Raw genomic sequence first — 15,958 nt, 5'->3', positions numbered from 1 at the left:
AGCCTATCTGTATGCAGGATATAAAGAGCATAGACTGATTGAGTTACATATTAAAATTTTGCTTGCTATCACTCAAGAGGGTGGCTATAATCCCCTTACGTCTACCTGTATGTCCTTTTGAGTCAGTCAATTTTCCCTCAGAATATCTGGACAAATTGAGGTACAGAATTAATGTTTTTAATACTCGGTTATGTTCTCCGATTTCGGAGTCCGAGTTCAAAGGACTTTAAGATTAGATAATACTGTTACTTCAGAAATTATTGACAAACATTTTTTGCGTTGTGCATATTAAGTCATAGGTGTTCTCAAGAAATGGTCATGGTTTCATATTTCCTCCCACCTAATGGCATTAATAAGATGCAAATAACGCAATATAAAATTCTGAAATATTGAAATTGTGTATATACATTCATGTTACTTGTTGGTGGGGGGCGGGGGAGTGCTGCTAAACAAACTTCAACTTCATGGCTACGTCTACCTGACCATTAATGTCACGTTCAAAATGGTTTTCGCAGGTGGAGATATATTCCAAATACAGTAATCAAATGTTAACAATTGTACCATTGCCTGTACTGTGATAAAAGTAAGTAAAACATGCATTTCCTACATAACGTACAGACTAGAAAAGTATTAGAATCTTTTGGCTAGCAGAAGATTAACAAAGTGTCCCCATATTCTAAAATCTAATATGTTAAACTCTCAGAAAATGAACTGGCCATACTACTTAGCTTATAGGATAAAAGGATAATGGAAACGTGATTCTTTCTATTTTCTGTGCTACCTTGCAAAGAATAAGAATATATAAGATTAAGAAGCTATAGAAGATTAAGTACATATTAACATGTAATACAAAATAGTAAAGGTCAAATCGCTTATAAATACAACCCATTTTTGTATGCTTAAGATACAATATCATGTTAAAAAAGGAAAATATAACTATTGCAGAAATTAACTGAAACGCATTACTGAAATTAATACGACGGAATAAGTGGTTTTACTCACGGGCCATGAGAGTGAATGACAGAGAGAGTTACTGTGGCGCAGTTGTGTGTACTCGACCTTGATCGTACTGTAGTATACGGAGCCGGTTACGTCACTCGGACTCTCTCATTGATCCAGCCTGCACAGTGCCACTGAACGTCATCTTCTGCTACCAAGAAACTGACTGAGAGCTGTTGTAGATGACAGAGACAGTTACTGTGGCGCAGTTGTGTGTACTCGACCTTGATCGTACTGTAGTATACGGAGCCGGTTACGTCACTCGGACTCTCTCATTGATCCAGCCTGCACAGTGCCACTGAACGTAATCTTCTGCTACCAAGAAACTGGCTGATAGCTGTTGTAGATGACAGAGACAGTTACTGTTGCGCAGTTGTGTATACTCGACCTTGATCGTACTGTAGTATACGGAGCCGGTTACGTCACTCGGACTCTCTCATTGATCCAGCCTGCACAGTGCCACTGAACGTCATCTTCTGCTACCAAGAAACTGACTGAGAGCTGTTGTAGATGACAGAGACAGTTACTGTTGCGCACTTGTGTATACTCGACCTTGATCGTACTGTAGTATACGGAGCCGGTTACGTCACTCGGACTCTCTCATTGATCCAGCCTGCACAGTGCCACTGAACGTCATCTTCTGCTACCAAGAAACTGACTGAGAGCTGTTGTAGATGACAGAGACAGTTACTGTGGCGCAGTTGTGTGTACTCGACCTTGATCGTACTGTAGTATACGGAGCCGGTTACGTCACTCAGACTCTCTCATTGATCCAGCACAGTGCCACGTACGTCATCTTCTGCTACCAAGAAACTGACTGAGAGCTGTGGTAGATGACAGAGACAGTTACTGTGGCGCAGTTGTGTGTACTCGACCTTGATCGTACTGTAGTATACGGAGCCGGTTACGTCACTCAGACTCTCTCATTGATCCAGCACAGTGCCACGTACGTCATCTTCTGCTGCCAAGAAACTGGCTGAGAGCTGGAGTAGATGACAGAGACAGTTACTGTGGCGCAGTTGTGTGTACTCAACCTTGATCGTTCTGTAGTATGCGGAGAAGGTTACGTCACTCAGACTCTCTCATTGATCCAGCACAGTGCCACGTACGTCATCTTCTGCTACCAAGAAACTGACTGAGAGCTGTGGTAGATGACAGAGACAGTTACTGTGGCGCAGTTGTGTGTACTCGACCTTGATCGTTCTGTAGTATGCGGAGAAGGTTTACGTCACTCAGACTCTCTCATTGATCCAGCACAGTGCCACGTACGTCATCTTCTGCTACCAAGAAACTGACTGAGAGCTGTGGTAGATGACAGAGACAGTTACTGTGGCGCAGTTGTGTGTACTCGACGTTGATCGTACTGTAGTATAAGGACGCGGTTATGTCACTCAGAATATCTCATTGTTCCAGTACAGTGCCACTGTTCAACTTCTGCTGCTAAGAAGCTGGCCGAGAGCAAGGGTACATGATAGAACCAGTAAGTGTGGCGTAGTTATGTGTACTCGACCTTGATCGTTCTGTAGTATGCGGAGAAGGTTACGTCACTCAGACTCTCTCATTGATCCAGCACAGTGCCACGTACGTCATCTTCTGCTACCAAGAAACTGACTGAGAGCTGTGGTAGATGACAGAGACAGTTACTGTGGCGCAGTTGTGTGTACTCGACGTTGATCGTACTGTAGTATAAGGACGCGGTTATGTCACTCAGAATATCTCATTGTTCCAGTACAGTGCCACTGTTCAACTTCTGCTGCTAAGAAGCTGGCCGAGAGCAAGGGTACATGATAGAACCAGTAAGTGTGGCGTAGTTATGTGTACTCGACCTTGATCGTACTGTAGTATGCGGAGAAGGTTACGTCACTCAGACTCTCTCATTGATCCAGCACAGTGCCACGTACGTCATCTTCTGCTGCCAAGAAACTGGCTGAGAGCTGGAGTAGATGACAGAGACAGTTACTGTGGCGCAGTTGTGTGTACTCAACCTTGATCGTTCTGTAGTATGCGGAGAAGGTTACGTCACTCAGACTCTCTCATTGATCCAGCACAGTGCCACGTACGTCATCTTCTGCTACCAAGAAACTGACTGAGAGCTGTGGTAGATGACAGAGACAGTTACTGTGGCGCAGTTGTGTGTACTCGACCTTGATCGTTCTGTAGTATGCGGAGAAGGTTACGTCACTCAGACTCTCTCATTGATCCAGCACAGTGCCACGTACGTCATCTTCTGCTACCAAGAAACTGACTGAGAGCTGTGGTAGATGACAGAGACAGTTACTGTGGCGCAGTTGTGTGTACTCGACGTTGATCGTACTGTAGTATAAGGACGCGGTTATGTCACTCAGAATATCTCATTGTTCCAGTACAGTGCCACTGTTCAACTTCTGCTGCTAAGAAGCTGGCCGAGAGCAAGGGTACATGATAGAACCAGTAAGTGTGGCGTAGTTATGTGTACTCGACCTTGATCGTTCTGTAGTATGCGGAGAAGGTTACGTCACTCAGACTCTCTCATTGATCCAGCACAGTGCCACGTACGTCATCTTCTGCTACCAAGAAACTGACTGAGAGCTGTGGTAGATGACAGAGACAGTTACTGTGGCGCAGTTGTGTGTACTCGACGTTGATCGTACTGTAGTATAAGGACGCGGTTATGTCACTCAGAATATCTCATTGTTCCAGTACAGTGCCACTGTTCAACTTCTGCTGCTAAGAAGCTGGCCCAGAGCAAGGGTACATGATAGAACCAGTAAGTGTGGAGTAGTTATGTGTACTCGACCTTGATCGTTCTGTAGTATGCGGAGAAGGTTACGTCACTCAGACTCTCTCATTGATCCAGCACAGTGCCACGTACGTCATCTTCTGCTGCCAAGAAACTGGCTGAGAGCTGGAGTAGATGACAGAGACAGTTACTGTGGCGCAGTTGTGTGTACTCGACCTTGATCGTACTGTAGTATAAGGACGCGGTTATGTCACTCAGAATATCTCATTGCTCCAGTACAGTGCCACTGTTCAACTTCTGCTGCTAAGAAGCTGGCCGAGAGCAAAGGTACATGATAGAACCAGTAAGTGTGGCGTAGTTATGTGTACTCGACCTTGATCGTACTGTAGTATGCGGAGAAGGTTACTCAGACTCTCTCATTGATCCAGCACAGCAACATTGTCACGTCTCTTCCGCTGCCTAGAGACCGACTAAGAATATCCACAAAATAAGGCAAGAATAATAGAGTGTGCATAAAGGGTGTAGTATTCAACATCTATAAATTGAACATGTTAGGCCAGTTGGTATTTATTACTTATCCCTTTATTTCATTGAATAGGATTAAATAGTTAGGCTGAAATTTATCTTATCCATTATTAAGTTCAGAAACGACGTAAAATTAAATTTGCAACTCTACAAATATTGAATACATTTCGTTTTATAACTAAATAAACTGGAATAGGTGTAATCAGATAATGTTCTATGTACGTGGTATCTGAATTACGTGTGTGACATTTATTATTATTGGTTTCAGTAGGTGCCTGAGGACAACATGAAGGAACTAACTAACAAACAACGCTCTAGGAACTGTTGGCCTTGATTGTACTCTAGTGACTGTGACACGACATGAGCTTTGCGTCACTATAGCCAGAAGTCCAGAAGGTTATGTAGGCTGGACACTTCTAGGAACACTATGTCACGGTTTATACCGCTTTGCCTTAGTTACGCCCACTGGCTGAATCCAGGACAGGGCTAGGCTCAAAATATCACTTCCGCTTTGGTGAATGTTCTTGTCAATTTAACTGCAGATAAACAATGGTTCCATGTAGTATGTTGTGTGTAAAACCCAAACGCACAGAATATTTTAATTCGATGTAAAATAGGCATTATAACAAAAATGGTTAAAGCGCGCCTTCCAAAAAGCAACCTGTCTCTACCAGCAGTTTTTTTTTATTACTTTTCAACGCGTTTAAAATCACATTTGATTTGAACTCTCATATGTATTATTGAATTTTATAGCGTACATGTTATATTTTACAATTCTACTGTAGAGTGTTAATCGCCATGTACTGATTTGTGCTTACAAATATCTTAAGTATTTACACTTGAAGTAGAGGATTGATTTCAAACTGGAAACTTAGTGTTATATTTTTTAACATAAGACGTTGGCAAATATCCAAGATCCTATCAAACCCTCCATTGCCAGTAATAAATTTCAAACGAAGAATGTACCTATTTTTTATCCAAAAAAGGAAGCAACAAATCGATGATTCATTTTTTAGTACTTATTTTTGTTAAGTTTATAGTTATTTATTGAAGTTTCTAATGAATATACATCACATTAATCCAGTTCAAAGAAATTATATATTTGATTGTACCATAAACACAATAGAGGGGAATTTCTCGAACAAATCCTATTATCCTAACAATAGCGCAATTGTCTCCCATTAAATCATAGTCTGTGGTGGTTGGGGGTCTGAGTCACTTCACCAATCGGTCCATTTTACTCCCCAGACGGCGAATTTCTTGGAGCGAACTTCCGCCATTCTAAGATAGTTTTCTAATTCCAATAGAGGTGGGCCGTTAGGCGCGCAACCCTACAACCCTTCTCAAACACTTCCGACAAGCGGTGAATTAGTTGGGGTACAATCCGTCTGTCTATCTGTCTGCCGGCTGCGCCACACCGCGCCTGCGCACTGGAGCTTAATTGGCGACTGATATTGTTTAGGGTCGAGCTTTGTTCTGAGTCGTTCGCAATTAATTCCTAGGGGTTGGCGGGAGTCGCCTATTCGTGTCTGGATATTACAGCCCCAGCCATGTGCATTTAGTGTTTACTGGAACTTAGAATTTATTTCATGGAATACATCCGTTTCAATGGATTGAGAGTAAACAGGTTCATCAATTCAAGGCAAATTACGTGATTGTAATTAGTAAGAAATACAAGATAAAGTTCCCAATTTCAATTTTTTAGCTATAAAAGTCATATTTTCTAAGATTACAATTGTGGGCCGTCTTCAATAGTTAATACTATATAGTATTTACTTAATACTATATAATATACCAGATACTAGAACCCCATTAAAAATAACTACATTAGATGGTTGAGACTTCGTCTTATAGTTGGCTCTCCGATATGGAATGTAACTTCTCCAGGAACATGGTTAAAATTAAGACGTTTGCTAGACGATGTCCTAATTCTTAATGGAGTTGGTTACTTGGAATGTCCTATGGGCAATTAAGTACAAACCTCAATAGTTTAGTTACAAAAATATGAGTTTTCAACTTACCAAAATAAATGCATAGTCTCCAAAATTTAACTAGATCTCGGTACAGGGTTTAAAATTATTAATGTGCAAGTCAACTTTAGTGTATAATTCCTGCTAAGTAACGGAAACAGATCAACTTGCATTATGTTGTGTTAATTTGTATCCATTATTATAGACAGGAAAATGCGGTTTATTACAAAATAATAAATTAATTGTATGTTATTATTAAAAATCAAACTATTTCCTCATAAGTATAATCCTCCCTTACTCTTCCTAGAGTCTGATTTATAAATGTCCCAAAATTCTTACTTTAAATGGCCATAAACCCTCGGAGAATGATGAAAAGCTATTTTAAATACCTTTTTATCTTCACAGACATTAATCTTTATAAAAAACAGGTAACAATAAAAAACCTATTCCAGCGTTTTAAAGCAAGCGTAATCAGTATAAAATAAATTACAGGAAATAATTACGTTTTTTGTGTTGAAAAGTAAGGGAGGATATAGTCTTTTTCGAATGTTCTTTAACTAATGAAAGATGCTCTACTGATTTTTGTTGTAATTTATATGTTATATTGGCTCAAAAGATTCTGAAAATTTGAAGTTTATACTTAGGATATTATGCGGAATTATTATTTGTTCGCAGCATTTACCAAAATGACACTGATATTTGGAATCTAGTCTTGTAATATTTCGTTCACTTAGCACGTGTATGAGCACTTCTAGTTCGGGTGCATTATATTTCCGACGCCACTGTTGAATTGGCTTTGTTGGCACGATCAAGAAAACATGTCAAAAAGGGTATATTTATGGTCATTATAATTTACTCCGGTCTTTGTATTTTTGTACCTTAGTTGATTTTGCGTTGTTTTCCCGATCAAGAAAATACATATGTACAGGTCTAAAAAGCCTACTACTATTAAAAAACATCTAAGATGGGTCTTTTACTATATTTAATTATATTATAAGTTATAATATATATTATAAATCTGTTATTTTATCATTCACTAAAAGGTACTCACTTATCACATTTAGGGTCTTTGTTCAAAAGTTATTCTTTTACCTTTCTCCATAATGTAGAAAAAAAACTTTGGGGAATTATTTTGTGCAATAAAAATGTAATTTTTACTATCAACCATACAAGACATAAATATCTTCGGGTTCTAAAGGAAAGGAAGGAACCGTCAGTGGAAAGAGGCTGCATTCCAGACGTTTGAGATATTGGGTTGTATCCAAATTATGTTGGAATGGCTATCGAATCAAAAGATTCAGCTCATTTAGGTTTAACACACAAAATACTATATGGAACCATTGTTTATCTGCAGCTAAATTGACAAGAACATTGACCAAAGCGGAAGTGATATTTTGAGCCTAGCCCTGTCCTGGATTCAGCCAGTGGGCGTAACTAAGGCAAGGCGGTATAAGCCGTGACATAGTGTTCCTAGAAGTGTCCAGCCCACATAACCTTCTGGACTTCTGGCTATAGTGACGCAAAGCTCATGTCGTGTCACAGTCACTAGAGTACAATCAAGGCCAACAGTTCCTGGAGCGTTAGTTAGTTCTTTTATGTTGTCTTTAGACACCTACTGAAACCAATAATGACGTACTTCCTAAAAACAATTGATTGGAATTTTGGAGATTCAAGTTCTATAATTGTTATCGCAAAGATATGAGTGCACCCATGTGCCATTGACGCAATTAAGATAACCTTCCTTCAGTCCACAACCGTAACAATTTCGTATCCCTATTATCAACCGTGTTCCTAAGGTGCTGATTTCAAGACAACTCCAAATACTTCTTTAATGCCTACAATTTCTCATGGAATAACAAAAACGTTCTTTTTCCCTTCAGGAAAGCTTAAAAAATAGTCCAATCGCTTCCGATTATACAACCTTAATTGACCTGACTTCCCGCATGGGAGAGATTAACGTGCAGACCCTACACCTCTTGTAGTGTCTTGTTCCACCTATTAATATTCATATGGCTCTATCAGAGAAGCCTAGCTGTGGTTCCTCGCAACAATCAAGACATGGCCCAACACACAAGAACTGGATCCAAAAAGCTATTCTAAGTGTTTTAAAATTATTTTAATCAAGGCTTGGGTAATGTCATTCTCTTTACTGTAGACACGTATACTAAAACATTTTAATAGAGGATAAAAATAACATATGGATATATTTAGTAACTATTATTGAACATTTTGAAATTAATGATTTTCTAATTATGGTACAAGACTAAATACTTTTTTAACCTTTTAGATTCAAGCACTTTCTTTGTTGTGTTCCAATAAATTGACATACACTGACGTTCAGATTGGGGTTTCTTCTTTTAATAGAGCTTTTTCTTGTTATATACCAGTTTTATTAAATTTAGCCTATAACGAGTATTTGATGATGCAGCAATAACATTAATAGGTTTTAAAGGTATAGAACTATGCATAATTTAATTACTATTTACATTCGTTTTTTAAAATTTCGTTATATATGTTGAGTATTTAACTATTAAACAAACATTCTTTTTTGTTTAAATCCTCAAATCTAAAACAGGCGTTTTATTTGATTATACACACGGATTGTCTCCTATCATATGTTCAATCTGTACTAACAACGTTCTTTCTCCAACTACACTGATTCTAAGAAGCACTTGAATTCGTATTCCTCAACAAAAGAACCAATAAGTATTTCACATTTTTTTATTTCCGTCCATAGTTAGAAACAACTCTAGGCACTACTAAAGAACTACTTGAATTTGTGGAACATCTGATGTACTCGCATGGCCAAAACATGCAGACAAAACTGAAAACTAGAGAATTTGAATCATCACTGTGTGTTATATATTTGGCAATCTTCAACAGCCTTATGGTAAAATCGGAAATATTTTGTATGGTAAAATCGGAAATCTTTTTGTATTGTACGATTCATCTCCTATTGTGCCTTCGTCCCTGCCTCAAGTTATACCAAATTCATATCACATTTTGGGCGATTGGTTGCCAACATAGAAACCTATTGGTTAAAAGACCTATTCCACCAAAAACTGAAGGACTTCGTTGGCTGCTTTCATTTGAGCCATTAATTAAAGTTTCTTGCTTAGCATGTCGCTTGTAGCTAATAATTAGTGACCCAAATTTGAACTTACTTGGGATTCTATAAACACGAAAAAAGAGTTTGTTTAACATCCACAGCATATTTGTAATAAAAGTACATGATTACAAAGTACTGAGGTAAAAGTAAAGTGGTACCAGACATAAATGGCATACCCGAAATGCCCTTACAAAAAGCGGCACCTTTCTACACTTTTTGTGTCCCCTTGAGGAGCCAATGGCGCCGCGGAACTGCCGTATTGATAAGTCGACATCGGACAAAAACAGCTGTTTTGTTAACTAGTGTAAATATAAATTCTGAGAAGTAGGGGCACTTCCGGTACAACATGTGGTGTGGCAACCCTGGACCTCTTTTTTGACACCATTATTCCACTTCTCATTCACTACGCATCAGAACGTAATGTAATTAGCACACTTTTATGTATTTCAAAATTGGTTGTGCTATATTTGTTTGTAAATAAATTTCAATTTCAAAAATGACACATATATTTTCTGGTATCAAAAACATTAAATAAATGTATTTTGTAGAAATTAAAATCGTATATGTTCAAGCGAAAAGGAATTCATTACTTAGAAACAAAGTGCCTTACGATAATAATCATTAATTGTGATTTAAAAACTCAGCTTCGCTTACTTACCAGAAAGCTAGCACGCTACTTAGGATATTGGCGTAAACTGATCAAGATTAGTCCAAAGCTGTAATTAGAGCAAAAGAGTAATTAAGGCGCTAATTTGATAATTAATTAAGACAAGGTGCCAGAAGTATAAATGGACTGTTGGACGTCTCACGGTATTTGTTAATTAAAAACCTCAGTCAGACATCATCTGACTGAATCAACACTGAAATGGTTAATTTTACTACACTTATCTGATTGTGTTCGAGTACGTTTATATAACAGCGGTATGCGCATTATGTTGTAAATAGTGTAAAATTCTAGTGAATTTACCAGTACTGTGCTATAGCCCATAAATGGCAATTCCTGGGTCTGGCCGTCGGATAGCTCTGTATTTCAGTGAGACTTCTGTATTTTATCTTCCGTGTGCCATTGACAATTTGTTCCTGATGGAACTGTAGCAAGTAGGAAGATTAGTAGAAGCTATCTTCGTCTAGTAATTCATTGATCCATGTTGGAGCTTTTATCCTGGATAAGATATTTTCTTAAGAATATCTAAGTTCTGGTAACGTTTAAAATATTGGTTTTTAATAAACTACTTTAATCAATCAAATTTAAATTGTAAATTTTAGAATATAAAGATACTAAACTCCTGCTAATTATTGTAACAACAGTAGAAGTGCATTATTTTTTAGATAGTTTCTAATTATTTCTAAATGTATTATTTGTATTTATTATTACTATTTATAGATTATTGATTTTTAGATGTTTTTAATTTAACAATTATCATACCGAAACGTTTAATAATAATGTGATTATCATTATTTTGCACATAAACCAAAATTTTATACTGGATGCATTTATTTTATATTTTATTTTTTGGGAAAACGTTTTATATTTTATTTGATAAAATTGTATTTTATATTAATAAAACAAAACATTGTAGAACTATTTATACTGACTGTCTTGTTATCAGTGTAAACGACTGAAATTATTTAAACAATCGGTTAGGATTTCCAGGTGTTAAAATTGGCTTGACGCTGGAGTACTAAAAGTCTTAATGTATATAATATAGAAATATGTGGGTTTCTTGTGGAACAAATAATATTACTGAAGACCGAAAGAAAAACAATACACTGGACAACTACTTCTCTGGTGAATTGTACTTACCAATTTTGTATAAATTCATCTACAAGCAATTAACATAGGTACTCGAAAATATTTTTTGAAAAATATAAATACACTATCAGCTAGAGATAAAAAAACAATCGCTTGCTCTTATATTTTCGAAGAGAATTCACCTTTATACGGAAGAGTAGACACTCATGTAAGAAACTCAGTGTAGAAATATAATATTATTAATTCCTAAAACAATGTAATCGTATGCATGGAGTTAAAACATCTGGAACTTCATGAGTTAACACAAATACAATAGAAGCGCATAAATCTGTTACTATTCCTACAGAAATATTTAGGGCAGAGAGAGAGAATGTGAGGAAGCTCTTGACGTTACCACGGAGTGAGACAAAGAGTTGTGATTTCAACACTTTTGTTTAAGCAGCTTTGAAAAAGCTCTGAGACCACAAAAAGTGCGCTGGGGGGAATTAACATCAGAGAGAAATTAAATTTGTTGACATCTGCTTATTATGTAGGAGTTTTTGTGGAGAAATTTCACAAAAACATTACTATAATAATAAAACTAAAATAATACCTTAAACTATGGAGAATGAAGCAACCCGATACTTGATAAGTTACATATTTTACAAAATCGATAACAATCTTGGTAACTATTGCCATAGCGGTAGTATACAATTATTGTACCAAGGATTAGGAAAACTTTTAATACACTCGTAATTTCCGAAAAGATCTTTTTATATAATGTCTACAATCATAATTTTGCTTAACAGAGTATAAGGGTGTGAAAATTTATGATTTTTCGTCCTTTACATGAAGAGTTAGAAAATAATATTTAACAGCCCCAAAGAATACGTAAACACTACTTTTAACTAGAGTCGTTCTAATTTTACCTCTGGACCCCCTTGACAGGAGACAGAATGGCAACGTTGTAAATAAATAAGCGTTTGATAACATCTACGGCGTGTTCATTACAAGGCATAAAATAATAACTAAAAACTAAAAAGAATACATAAGTGCCAATACCTACAACACTACCACCATTATCTTTGGGCTTCTTCAGCAGGAGCCAGAATGGCAACGTCGCAAATAAATAAGTGTGACAGTGTCTTTGGCGTGTTCATTACAAGGTATAAAATAATAACTAATAACTGCAAAGAATATACAAGTACCAATACCTAATAAACTACGACCGTTCTAACGCTATCTTTGGGCTCTTTTGGCGGGAGCCAGAATGGCAACGTTGCAAATAAATAAGCGTTTTACAGTGTTCATTACTCTAGGTATAAAGTAATAACTAATAACTGCAAATAATCCGTAAGTGCCAATACTTATTATACTAAGACCGTTCTAAAATTAACTATATTGCTTTTTCGCAGAAGACAGAATGGCAACGTCGCAAATAAAGAATCCTTTTACAACTTCTTAAGAGCCTAACTAGGAGATAGAAAAATAATTATTCATAGGATAGCACTTTGCATATAGAGATGCAAAGAACCCCAGAAATTGCAAACGAGCGCGACTAGTAAAGCAAATTTCGGGCTGGTTAAAGGATCCCTGCCGTTCCTGCGGTGTTGCCAAGTAGTGCAATCTACAGAGGTAAAGTTAGAAATGCCCGGGTATAGTATCGGCGGCAAGGCGGTAGTCAAGTGGCTCCAGCCCCAGCTCAGTCTGGTACTCGGTAAATACCACACCCGTCCCTTATCTGAGTCTCCATTGCCAGATAAATCTTTTTAATTGTCGTCTGACACCAAAAATGCGTGTTAGGCCCACTCCAGCCCGACTGCTCGCTCCGGGCTCTGCTACACTCCGGTTTGTTAATTCAACTACTGTATCGCGTCGCCCAGCACATTTGAATAGTCGCCCAGTAAAGTCGACTTCCGGCCTTTCTATCCGCGCAGACCACAGACAGCTTCCTCTGATAGTAGAGCGAGCTTTTTAATGGGCAGAGAATCCTCTGTGGCCACACATAATCTTGTTTCTCCATTCTTGTGGCAAATACCCACGTGTGACAAACCCTTATTTCAGGTGTGCAATCAATTATAATTGAACATTTCTATTAAACCGATATAGTCTACATTGTAATGTTGTCAGCATATTCTGAAATAGTAAGGAAACGTCAAAATCAATTAATATTATCTGGAAAATGTTATCACAATGGACAGAGTTCTGATGAAAACAGCTCATTCTGAAATTAAAATCTGATCTGAGTAAAACGAAAACATCAGAATGAAATATTATCTTGAAAATGTTATTATAATGGACTGAGTCAAATTAATTACAAACAACCAGTCATTTAATAATAAACAGTGCTCAATTTTTACACCACGGAGGAATAAATCAGTTATCAACTGTTATTATTTCTGTGATGAAAGATATGGTGGAGGCTAAAAAATCGCATACTTCATTTTCATTTTACCTGCTTAATAATTTAAGTGTTATTTTGTCATCATTTATATGTAGGTAGGTCTATCGTAATTGATTATAGTTAGTCACCGTTTCTGAGTATACGATGTTCTCAACAGTAATGCTATCTCGGAAAATGGCCATTCTATTAAATGCATGATGATATATGTCATTAACCAGGAGTAATGTTGGGACATACAGAAAAAATACCGAAAACTGGTTTCACAAAGACACTACACACATACAGAGCACTGAACAGATATTACCTAATTTTTCATGAATGACTAAACAGACTAATAATATTCCCAAATTACTTTTCTTTTTTAAATGTATACACATTTAATTGACTTCGATTTTTATAAAACACACAAGCCGGAATTATCTGAAACAGCTCTAACTGAATCTTTCTAAGCAGTATTACTTAACAAGCTATAAAAGTTTGAATTTCGAAAAAATATACGTGGTAGAAACATTGTGGATACTTTTGCCTTGATGAAACTGCACATTCTCTCTGAAACCTATTAGAGACCCCATCACATTATAGATGTTTGAGGAGTTTGTACCAAATACGTGACGATGTTCACCCAATGTTTTCTGTAAATAAAAAAACGAAAAGATTTTCAGACGAATCACTCACTATAAGTTAACACTACATTAAATCGTTTAAAAATGGAAAATAACCACGCGTTCATGCAAAATATTGCTTATATTTAATCTTGATTTTGTTTGATAATGCAATTAAAACTGTAAATATCCAGATAACGCTCAAATAGACTTTTGTAACCAAAAATAGAATATTCATTATACTTGTATAAAGAATGTTAGCCACTTTTTACACATACACTTGTATGCATTATTGTTGATATGGCAGCAATGCAATGCACAGTAATTAATACAACAGGGCATCGAAAGAGTTTTGCATTGAACTTTTCTAATATCCAACCCGTACAAAAACTACCGTACCGACTTGACAGGCAGTCCGAACTGTATCCACCCTTATAAGCGGACATGTAACTAGCCACTTCGGAGGGGCCGCGACCGGCCGATTTTGAGAAGTTGGCCAGAATATCGAGTTTTCTCGGAGGGGCTCGAGTTGGCCGGTACCGGGGCCAGGACGGCCAAAACCAGTTCCATCCTCTAGTTTGGCCTAGCCCTAGCCTAGACCAGGTGCTTCGCTGCGCCCTACCTCGCCACTCCACGCCGCTGCCGCCACGGCCGCCGCTGCCCAACGTGGTATCATTAAGTTTTATGCAGCTGGTCTCCACTTAACACCCTTGTAGTCCGAGATGCACCTGCAGCCTATTAAATACTAGTGTTTATGATGATTTAAACGTCACGCTGCTAGAGTAAAGCTAACATCCCGAGATAGTCTGTCAATCGGTGGAAGATATGACACCACTTGTAATTCTAAGCTGGTGCTTTCCTCAGACCGGGGTTAAATTGATTAAGCCGTCAGACACACACTTGGTAATAATAAAAACTACAACACGAAAATAAATTATTTTAAACGTCTATAAGTTAGAAATAATAATACCAGCTTATTTATACTCTTCAGTGTCGGAAAGAAGCACGTGCGCAGAAATCAGCGTCCAGAAATTTCTACTTTACCTACAATAATTGTAGCTGATATAGCCAAATCGATAGCTACCAATGTACAATAATAATGAATGCGTGTGTATAGCGTAAAATATGGCTAACATTCTGTATACGAGTATAATGAACATGTAGAGAGCTTTATTGGGATGTCTACAGTTTAAATTGCATTGTCAAACAAAATCAAGACTGAATAAAATTTTACGCAATATTTTTTATGAATGCGTGGTTATTTCCCATTTGTTTAAATGATTTAATGAACTTATGGTAAATGATTCGTCTGAAAACCTTTTCGATTTGTATTTACAGAAAATATTGGGTGAAAATTTAGGTGATATCTGTTATATTTATAATCCATTTATTCAAATTGTTGGGCATACTGACGTCGTCTTCGACAACCATTCAATTGGGGAGCAACAAACTTACGACAATTCAGCCCATCATAAGGCTTCCCAGATGTTTCTGTGTAAGGCTTACTTTGTCTCCATAATGTTATCCAAATAATTAAATAAAGTTATAATAAGTTGGCTGTACCCTTACTTTACTACAATCAGGGTAAATTTGTGGCCAAAGATTGTATATTCGTAAATAGGTATATAAGAGCAATACTTAAATTTTGTAAATAAAACTTCCTTTTGAATTTCGGTATTTAAACCATAGCAGTATCAGCTTATAATTATTATTACTATTCATATTAAATGCTTTTATAAAAAGCAATGCCCTTATAAAAATACATATAAAGAGATTTGATCTAAAAGACTGGTTCTTTGAATATAGTAGTAGTTATAAGAAATTACGTTTCACAAAGATTTACAGTGTATTGATTTTCTCTTATCTAATTGATATTGTGTAATTAACTTTAATGATAT

This window comes from Homalodisca vitripennis, chromosome 3, assembly GCF_021130785.1.
Source record: "Homalodisca vitripennis isolate AUS2020 chromosome 3, UT_GWSS_2.1, whole genome shotgun sequence".
NCBI lineage: Eukaryota > Metazoa > Arthropoda > Insecta > Hemiptera > Cicadellidae > Homalodisca > Homalodisca vitripennis.
The sequence above is the reverse complement of the archived record's forward strand: the minus strand, read 5'-3'. Positions refer to the sequence as shown.